Source organism: Chlorocebus sabaeus, chromosome 23 (assembly GCF_047675955.1).
Source record: "Chlorocebus sabaeus isolate Y175 chromosome 23, mChlSab1.0.hap1, whole genome shotgun sequence".
Lineage (NCBI taxonomy): Eukaryota > Metazoa > Chordata > Mammalia > Primates > Cercopithecidae > Chlorocebus > Chlorocebus sabaeus.
Genome location: NC_132926.1, coordinates 61,129,427 through 61,138,887, shown reverse-complemented (window position 1 = coordinate 61,138,887; position 9,461 = coordinate 61,129,427). Strand labels below are relative to the sequence as shown.

Sequence of the window (9,461 nt, the reverse complement as noted above, 5' to 3'; positions counted from 1 at the left end):
TTATAAAATATATTTAAAAGGCTATAATAATATACAAAAATGTATGTATTTAAAATGTGTAAATACAGATTATAAAGAAGAAAATTATAAAAATTTTACCAAAATCCAAATAAATATATAATTATGAGACATGTCTGTTTAGAAAAATTTTTTGTATTATTTTCAGCATTTCCTTAGCTTTGCTTGCTGTCTTTGGCATTTTTAAATCATACTGCCCTTACTGCATAGAAATATTCTCAGTCACTTAAAATGTTACTTATATAAATTAATTAACTTGACGTTTCAGTGATTCAAGACTAAAAATTATCTAGCATCATTCACATTTTGCATATTACATTTGGGCCTCGAAACATTTACAAGAATGAGAAAATGACCCTTGAAGTGCTTGAAAACTTTGACCTATTCCATCCAAAAAGTGAGTAAATCTTATATGGTTTTAAGCCAAGTCATTTCAAACATAATAGAGCAATTAACCCGTTGACATGAAGAATGGGTCGGAAGGCATTTCCATGGAGGGTGCCCGAATTCATTTTTGATTGTGCAAGGTCTTTCTGTTTGTCATTTATTTTTTATTATTTCAATGAGGAATAGACTTACTTAACTTGTGTAACAGTGACAGTATATTACGTCTCTATATTTGAAGTAAACGTGCAAAAAAGAATGTGGAGGTTTCAAAATTTGTGTATTTTATAACCAATAATAATGGAAGTTCATGCAATTATTAAATAGGCAAAATTGTACATGAAAAGCTATTTGAGGCTTTGTTTAGTGGGCCTGAGATATTGGATCAAATGTGGTATCTCATACCATCCAGTAAGAAGCCTGGATATATGTAACAAATTTTCAAAATTCAGTGATATTTAAATACGTTCCTTTAATATCCAATCTTAGAATCTAATCAGCAGATATAGACTTCTACTGGTTAGATGATTTTTGTTTTCTACTTGTAACGTATGGCCACTGAGGGTTGAGAAGCAAATATCCGCTTGCATAAGATACCTAAAAATTTGGTGGAACAGGAAAAGCCTATAATAATGTTTGCTCATATCTTGAATGTATGGTAATTGAATAAAATGCTCTCTTAATTTAGTAAGAAGGAATGGGTTAGTTTACTCACTTCAATTTACCGTTAAGAAAGTATCTGCAACTGTAGTCATAGTTATTGCTTTCAGCCAGTGTCTTCGCCATGTCTTTACTGAAAATATGGAGCGTAAGTACTTCCCTCCTCCTCATTGTACTTTCCACACTTCTTCCAGGCACGCTCCTCATCAAAAGTTTTCAACATTTTCCATTGCCATTAGCATAAATATCTAGTTTTACATAGTGTAAAAAGACACCTTGTCCTCTGTCAAGCTCTTCAGAAACATGTCTTTTCTCTTTGTAGTTTTATGCTATACAATATTGAAGGTATCACTCTCTCTCTCTTGCTTCTATGCCTTTGACCATGCTTGTCCCTCTGCTTGAAATACTCTTATTCATAACTAATAACATTTTATTATTTTTGAAAATTCCAACCTATCCCTTAAATTTCAATTCAAATGCCACCTTTTGTAGGCTCACTACTCCCATGTTCATTTTAAAATATTATATTTACGTATGTCGTGGCACCAATTTTTTACTATGAATGTTTGCTTTTTTAACCTTCAGATACTAATCTCATTGGAGAGCAAGAAATAAGTTTTTTTGTATCCATGGATTCTAGAGTAGTATACAATAGGTGATGAATCAATATTTTTAGACAAATAAACATGCAAATAATAGATTGAAGTTTTAATAAACTGTAGCAGCTTATCAAAGGCTGCTGAAGACTCCCATATTACATAGCCATTAAAAATATAATTGTCACATTTAATTATCTTTGTTTCAAATATGTGAATTATGTACCCACACATTTGTGGAAAGTCGGCTTTGTGTGCTTTTCATACTGTTTTTATTTAATACTAAAACAAAAATATTATTGTAGGACTACTGCTTGTTCATTAATAACAGCTTGAGCACTGGTTTCCTTTAAATACATAGAGACTTATATTTCTAGATGATACAAAAATGGCACAAATAGAGGCAAGCAATGCTGTTGGGATTGTATAAAGTTTAGGCCAGTTCCATCCAGGCTTTTCCACTTTCCTGTACAGATAAGTTTCTGCATCTTCTTAAGCAACTCCATCATGAAGATTGTTTTTTACTGCTTCTCTGTCTTTCATGAACACCTTTAGTAATGACTCAGAGTAAGCCCTCGAGTCTCATTGACCTGTGTTCAGTGATTTTTCTGGTTTTAATCTTGGAGATAGGAGAGAGAGTTATTGACTTTTTTTTCCTTTTTGATTGTTCATTTAGATCATTTAGTACTAAAACATTGTCATGGTAGTTGGGTAACATAATGAAAATTATCACTTATTAATCTAATAGAATACTGACTAATAATTTTGTCACAGAATGACTAAATTATTTACTCTGCTGCCTGTATGTATGTTCGTGTGTCTATATGGGAGAAAACCACATTCTCTTTGGGGGTTTGCCTAACCCCAAATGAAAGGGTTAAAATGGGGGTTTCTCAGATGGACTTTAAGATTTTAAAAAATACACTTAAAGGCATTCCTCTGTCTCTAACTTTTCTAATAATTTATAAATCAATTAATCATTATACTAGGTTTATAGTAATAGCATTCTGAACCTATTGTTGTGAGTGTAAGCATAAATATTCTTTATTACATCCTAACTTAAATAGAAGACCACAGATGCACTCCATATTAAGTAGCGCTAAACATGTCTGATGTTGGCTTGTCAGGGTGATAACTGTGGCATTTCTTTTTGTTTTCCCAAAAAAATGCATTAATTAGAGATATGGATATAATTTATTTTAATGTACTGTTTTAAAAGTATTACAGATATTCCTAAAGTGAAGAAAGATTAATTCTATGGCTAATTATCTGCTGTATCAAGGAAAAATATCCCTTTTTTAATCTGGTAATAAGTTTAAACTATATAGATTGCAATAAAAATTACATCATTCTTACATTATAAAGTGTTGTGAAATTACACTTTGTGATTATTATTTCAAATGAAAGATCTACCTTAATGGAAAAGTATTTCTTAACTATATTGAAAATTTATTTTACTTAATGTCAAATTTATCTGAAGTTCTAAGCACTGTTAGGAATAAGGGAAGATCTTTTAATTTAGGTATAATCATACTACTGTACTTAAATTTTGATGACTAAGTTACATAATAATATATACAATTTAAATGTTTTAATATTTATTTAAAATGTTTAGACATTTAAAATAAAATGCTTGATAATGTAAATAATCTAAAATTACTTTTATTATTTACAGATGATTGCTTCATTTTTAATAATTTTTATGTGTTTTTGTTAAACCATTTTACTGTTTAAACTGACCGTATTTGTATTTTGTTTTCCTTCTTCTGACAGCTCCTTCGGATTGGAAGGAATACCTTTACTTGGGGGCATGTCAATTCGTTTTTCTCACTTCAGATTCATCTTTATGACTTCTTGAGGACAGATCTAATTCTAAAGTAACCAGAAGTCTGACCATCTCAGAGCAGCAAATCTCTCAGCCTTGGAGCACAAATGATCTCTGATACAGTCTGCATAAAATCATCTTCCTCTATCTGACAGCCATGAGCAGAGCCTTGGGGGTAAAAACAGCCACAGCCTTAAATCTCTTCACTCAGAAACTACCATGAACATAAAATAAATAGATGGAAAGGACTAAACAAGAAGCCAACAAAACATAAACACCAAACCAACTCATCTTGTTTCACTATGGAAATAAACTGTTCCCAGATGTGAGACCAACAAAATGAATATTAAGCAATTAAACCAGTAAATTATAAACTGATTTACCATTTGGGAAGGTTAAAATATAGAGAGATGAGGTACTTCTAGCTGGAATTACACATCATTTCAAAATATGTAGACAAAAAAAAAAAAAAAACTGAATGAACAGAGAAACATTGCAGCAATGAACAGTCTTAGGTCGAATGTTGCTTTTTCCAGACAGAGAGTGTTCGCCATCTTGTGTATAGCCTCAAGCCATCCTGAGATAATAGCATTGTTGTCAATTGCTTGAAAATTTTTCGCATTCAATCCTTCACCCTATATTGGTTGGAAGAGGGGGGATGTCAGTTCTTACTGATTACTTCTCAGTGAACTTCTAATATTTGCACTGTCACTTCCATTCAGGGTAATGATGTGTGCTGTTATTTGCACAGATGGTCCCATGAGTTTTGAGACCACAGCAAGCAGTTTCTTGCAGGAATCCAAAATGGAAAAATGTAAGAATTCTCAAGACATTGATTTTTCTTCCTTCCAAAAAAAAATCAGTTATCTAATAAAAAAAGGATTTGATTTTAAAACAAATTTAAAAACAACAACAGAATAACAATGAAAAAGCATCAGTATGGTCAAATGAATGAAAAAGGGATCCAAAGTTTTTAATGAAGATCATTTGATATCATTAACAACAAAGAAGTCAAATACAGTGAAATGCATACTAAGCATTTGTGTTGAACATCTATTTGTTCTCTTAATTAAAAAGTCATTTTTAATTTGTATTTGGCATGTAACAGTTTTTATAGCCAAACAGCATTTTCAGTTTATTTTTCTAAATAAATGTGTTGTTTGTAGTTGCTTATTTGATTTGGTTTTCATTACCAAGAAAACAAGTTTCCTTTGGTTCATTGGCAAGCTTTCGTCATATTAATTCAGAACTAATGGAAGATTGATATTCCTAATATTTTTGTAGTATAAAATTATGCTTTCTGTTTCCTAAGCTCTGAAAAACATGATATATTTTTCACTATGACTTTCTTGTGAAGGGCTATTTTAATATTATAGTTATAGTAACTATTGAGAATTAATTTTAGTACAATGGAACATTGCTAGAAAACAGAAAGCTCAGGTATTGTATCAGTAAGGATTTTTTCTAAGTGTTGTTTCTAGAATTCTGTTCAGAAGGTAATAATTAGATAAAAAAGGTCATTAATTATACCTAAAGTGTTCTCATTATTGTTATCCAGAAGTCTGCTAAGAACTTCTATCATCTATCTATCTATCTATCTATCTATCTATCTATCTATCAATCAATCATCTATCTATCTATATCTATCATCTATCTATGAGTAGGTAATCACACCTGGAGCAAAAATGGAGCTCAATCAAAAAGGGCTGATTGTAGTGTACAATTCACACAAATTGCACTTAACAATTAAAAGAATAGGTCATTAGGCTTATTCCCAAACTATGATATAAAATCAAATTCCCAACATATTGTTCTATACACTTAAATTGGTTTACACTCTGCAGTACCTCCTGGTACTTAAATATCTTGCAATGTAATGAGGAAAATTAGTTTGTTTTGCATGATTTGAACCTCTGAAAACTAATACATAGTACATTAAAATAATCCAGCAAAGAATCAATTTTCCAGTTCCTGTGAGATTATGGGCATTGAAATAGATGCCTGGACTTATCCATATTATTTTAAAATCCATGCTGACTGCTTCAATCTATAAATTATTTGAACTTATAAATAGGAAAGCCAACTTTCCCAAAAATATTTAACAATAAAATTAGGCAAGCATATGTGATAAAAAAAAAAAATAGTTCTTTATTTTGTGCTTATACTCAGTGAGAAGCAGCACTTCATCAGCTGTAGTCTCTGATGAGCTTCTAAAAGACTGCAAATATGTGAAATGATCAGGCCTGCTCTTCAGCAGGATAACTCCAGTAGTAGTTTATAAAGTGAGTTACAGTGAGACTGGAGGTGGCCAGACTAGGAAAAGTGTCTATAATTTTCCTTGAATTTAGTTTGTTTTTTTCTCTTAAGTTTTGATTATATTACTTTCTTAGTTATTTCACTTGTCCATCACTGTTTCTTCTTTCATCTTCAACTTTTAAACCTGCTATTCTCACAAGTCAATATTACTTTTACAAAATCTATTAAACAATTGCCAGTCCCTACTAAGAAGTACTACTTAACAGGTTTTCATTTTTATCTCAAAATGGCAATGTAGATAATCTTCACTTCCTAACCTTTGCTTTTAGAGTGCTGGTGTCTGACACATAACTTGCAAGTCTCTCCTTGCTGGCCTCTGGTCACATAATTATTATGATTACTTAGGTAAGATAATCTTGCTTATTTACTGAGCGCTCACTATGGGACATGAATTATGCAGGTCATTAGAAACAAAAGGGTGAGAAAAAATACATAGATATATATAAATATATAGATCTATATTAATAGAGTCTAAAATCTAGTTGGAGAGAACTACATTAAACATTTAATTACACATTAACAAAAAATTACAATATGCTAAATTCTATAAAGAAAAGTATGTGGACTGGGTGTGGTGGCTCATGCCTGTTAGTCCAGAACTTCAAGATGCTGAGGCCAGGAGGATCACTTGAGTTCAGGAGTTCAAGACCAGCCTGGGAAAAATGGTGAAACCCTGTCTCTACCAAAAATATAGAAATTAGGTGACTATGGTGGTGAGCACCTGTAGTTCCAGCTACTTGGTTAGCTGAGGTGGGAGGATGGCTTGAGCTCAGGAGGAGGAGTTTGCAGTGAACGAAGATTGTGCCACTGAACTCCAGCCTGGATGACAGAGCAAGACCTTCTGTGGTTGTGTGTCTAAACATAGAAAAGACACAGTGAAAATATGGTACAACCTTGTGGGACTACCATTGTGTAATATACGTTGTTCCTTGTTAATGGAATATGGTTATGTGCTGAATGTATCCAGTACAACAAATGTAGGTATGTGTAACTCCTGAAAAGATGCTGCTTTTCTTTCTTTCTTTTTTTTTTTTTTCAGAAAAAAAGAAAAGAAAAATAAAAAGAAAAGGTATATGGTATGCAGATATCACATGTCTAGTGGGTAGAGAAAGCTTTGAACTGAGATCTGAAGGGTGACTAGTGGGTGAAAAGGGAAAATCACGTGCAAAGCACTGCAAAGGGGAAGAAGAAGGTAAGACATCAGAAGACCTGAAAAAGTCTAGAGTTGTGCAAAGAGAAAAAAGAGAGTAGTGCAGAGAAGACTGGTTAGATGGAAATCAGATCTTACCTATCTACATCCTAGGTAAAGAAACAAAAATATGAAGGGTAAAAACGATATAAAGAATAAAACAGTATGAAGAGTAAAACAATATGAAGGGTAAAAAAAATAAGTATGCAGAAATGACAGAAGTATAGTCATGTATTACTTAACAACAGGGATACTTTCTGAAAAATGAGGAGTTAGGTGATTTCATTATTATGCAAACATCATATAATTTACTTACATGAACCTGGACTCTAAGCCTATTTTGCTTGAAGGGCACAAACCAGTACAACAAATTACTGTATTGAATACTGTAGGCAGTGGTAACACAATGGTAGTTGTGTATCTAAACATACCTAAACATAGAAAAGATATAGTGAAAATATGGTATTACCTTGTGGGACCACCATTGTAAATATACATGGTTCCTTGTTAATGGAATGTGGTTATGTGCCGAATGTATCCAGTACAACAAATGCAGGTATGTTTCACTCCTGAAAAGACTAAGATGACATTTCCCTCCCACCACCAAGTCCACCATAATCTCCCACACTCACAAACAGGAAAGATTTACTTGCACTGCCGAAACAAAGAAATGCAGAAAGTTACACAATTGAAACAATAGGTTAAAATATATCTGACTGAGTGTAAACTATAAGAAAAAAAGGCTCAAAACGAATACGATCATGATTCATATTATTGTGCTTTGCTTTATTGTGCTTCACACAGATGTTGTGGTTTTTACAAGTTGAAGGTTTGTGGCCTACATGGGGCAAGTCTATCAGCACCATGTTCCAACAGCATGCATTTACCTTGTGTCTCTATGTCATATTTTGGTAACTCTCACACTATTTCAAGCATATGCATCGTTGTTATATTGATATTCATATTATTATATGTGTTATGGTAATATGTGATTTTTTGATGTTACTATTGTAATTGTTTTGGGGTGCCAAGACGACACCCATATAAGATGGTGAACTTAATAAATGTGTGTGTTCTGACTGTTCCATCAAGCAGCCATTCCCCTATTTCTCTTCTGTCCTTAGGCCTCCCTATTCCCTAAGACACAAGAATATTGAAATTAGACCAATTAATAACCCTACAATGTCCCCTAAGTGTTTAAATGAAAGAAATATTTGCATGTTTCTCATTTTAAATCAAAAGCTAGAAATGGTTAAATTTAGTGAGAAAGGCATATTGAAATCTGAGACGGGCTGAAAGCTAGACTTCTTGTGCCAAATGATTTGCCAAGTTGTGAATGTGAAGGAAATGCTCTTGAAGAAAAGTAAAATTGCTCTAGTAAAAACACAAATGATAAAACAAAAAAGTGAAGCAGCCCTATTGCTGATATGGAGAAAGTTCAAGTGGTCTAGATAGAAGATCAAACGATCCACAACATTCCCTTAAGCCAAAACCTAATCCAGAGCAAGGCCCTCAACATAGCGACAATATCCTCCACCAGCAAAAAGATGACGACTCATGAAGGCTCAGATGATTGCTAGCACTTCTTACTAATAAAGTATTTTTAAATTCATATATACATTTTTAGACATAATGCCACTGCACAATTAATGGACTATAGTATCTTATAAAATAACTTTTGTATGTACTGAGAAACAAAATAAAAGTGTGTGACTGGCTTTATTGAGATATTCACTTCATGCAATGACCTGGAACCAGCAACATCTTCGAGGTGTGTCTATATCAAAGAGAGCAAAATTCTAAATTAAAAAATTAAGAATGGCCTTGGAAGCATTTTCAAACTTTTACAGGACATAATACTCAACGGAGATAAAAAATTATTCAGTAGGCCTATATTAATTCATAATGACTTCAGCAACTACAGATAGACTTACAATAAACATGTATAAAAAATGTGTTGAAACTAATTTGTGTTATATTGTATTTGCCTATATTTGCCAGAAAACCCAAAATAATAAACAAGTGTCTGTTTATACCTAAAAAGGCAACTCTACGAAATCATCAGGAATCAGGCTTCTTTCAACTTTCTGCTCTGACATCCTTAAAATATAACATTTTTCCTCATGATCCTCAACGGTAGATGGAACTCTAGACATTATACACATGTTCCAGGCAGTAGGATGAGGAGACAGCTATTTCCTTCTTTTAAAGAAAACTTACTGAAAACTATTCATACAATATTTTGGTATCTTTGGCATTGTTCAAATCTGAAGCACAGGAATTTAGGATTTTGGCTGGCCATGTTGAATGAATTTGGCATTCTGACACTAAAGAGGCTGCAGAAAATAAATGATGGTATACACAACCATCTAACTCTGCCACAAGACTTTAAAGTGTGACACTAATTCATCATGTACTAGTTTGAATATTGAGGATTTCTGGCATTAAATTATATGCAAACATGAGAAAGTTA

At 32.6% G+C, this 9,461-nt stretch overlaps 1 long non-coding RNA gene across 1 annotated transcript; it reads left to right on the top strand.

The window, feature by feature from the left end:
• Positions 1–317: 317 nt before the first annotated feature.
• LOC140709984 (uncharacterized) lies at positions 318–4,656 on the top strand. Its single transcript, XR_012090882.1, has 2 exons — positions 318–415; positions 3,432–4,656. It is a non-coding gene; the product is annotated as an uncharacterized lncRNA (long non-coding RNA).
• The last annotated feature ends 4,805 nt before the right edge of the window (positions 4,657–9,461 follow it).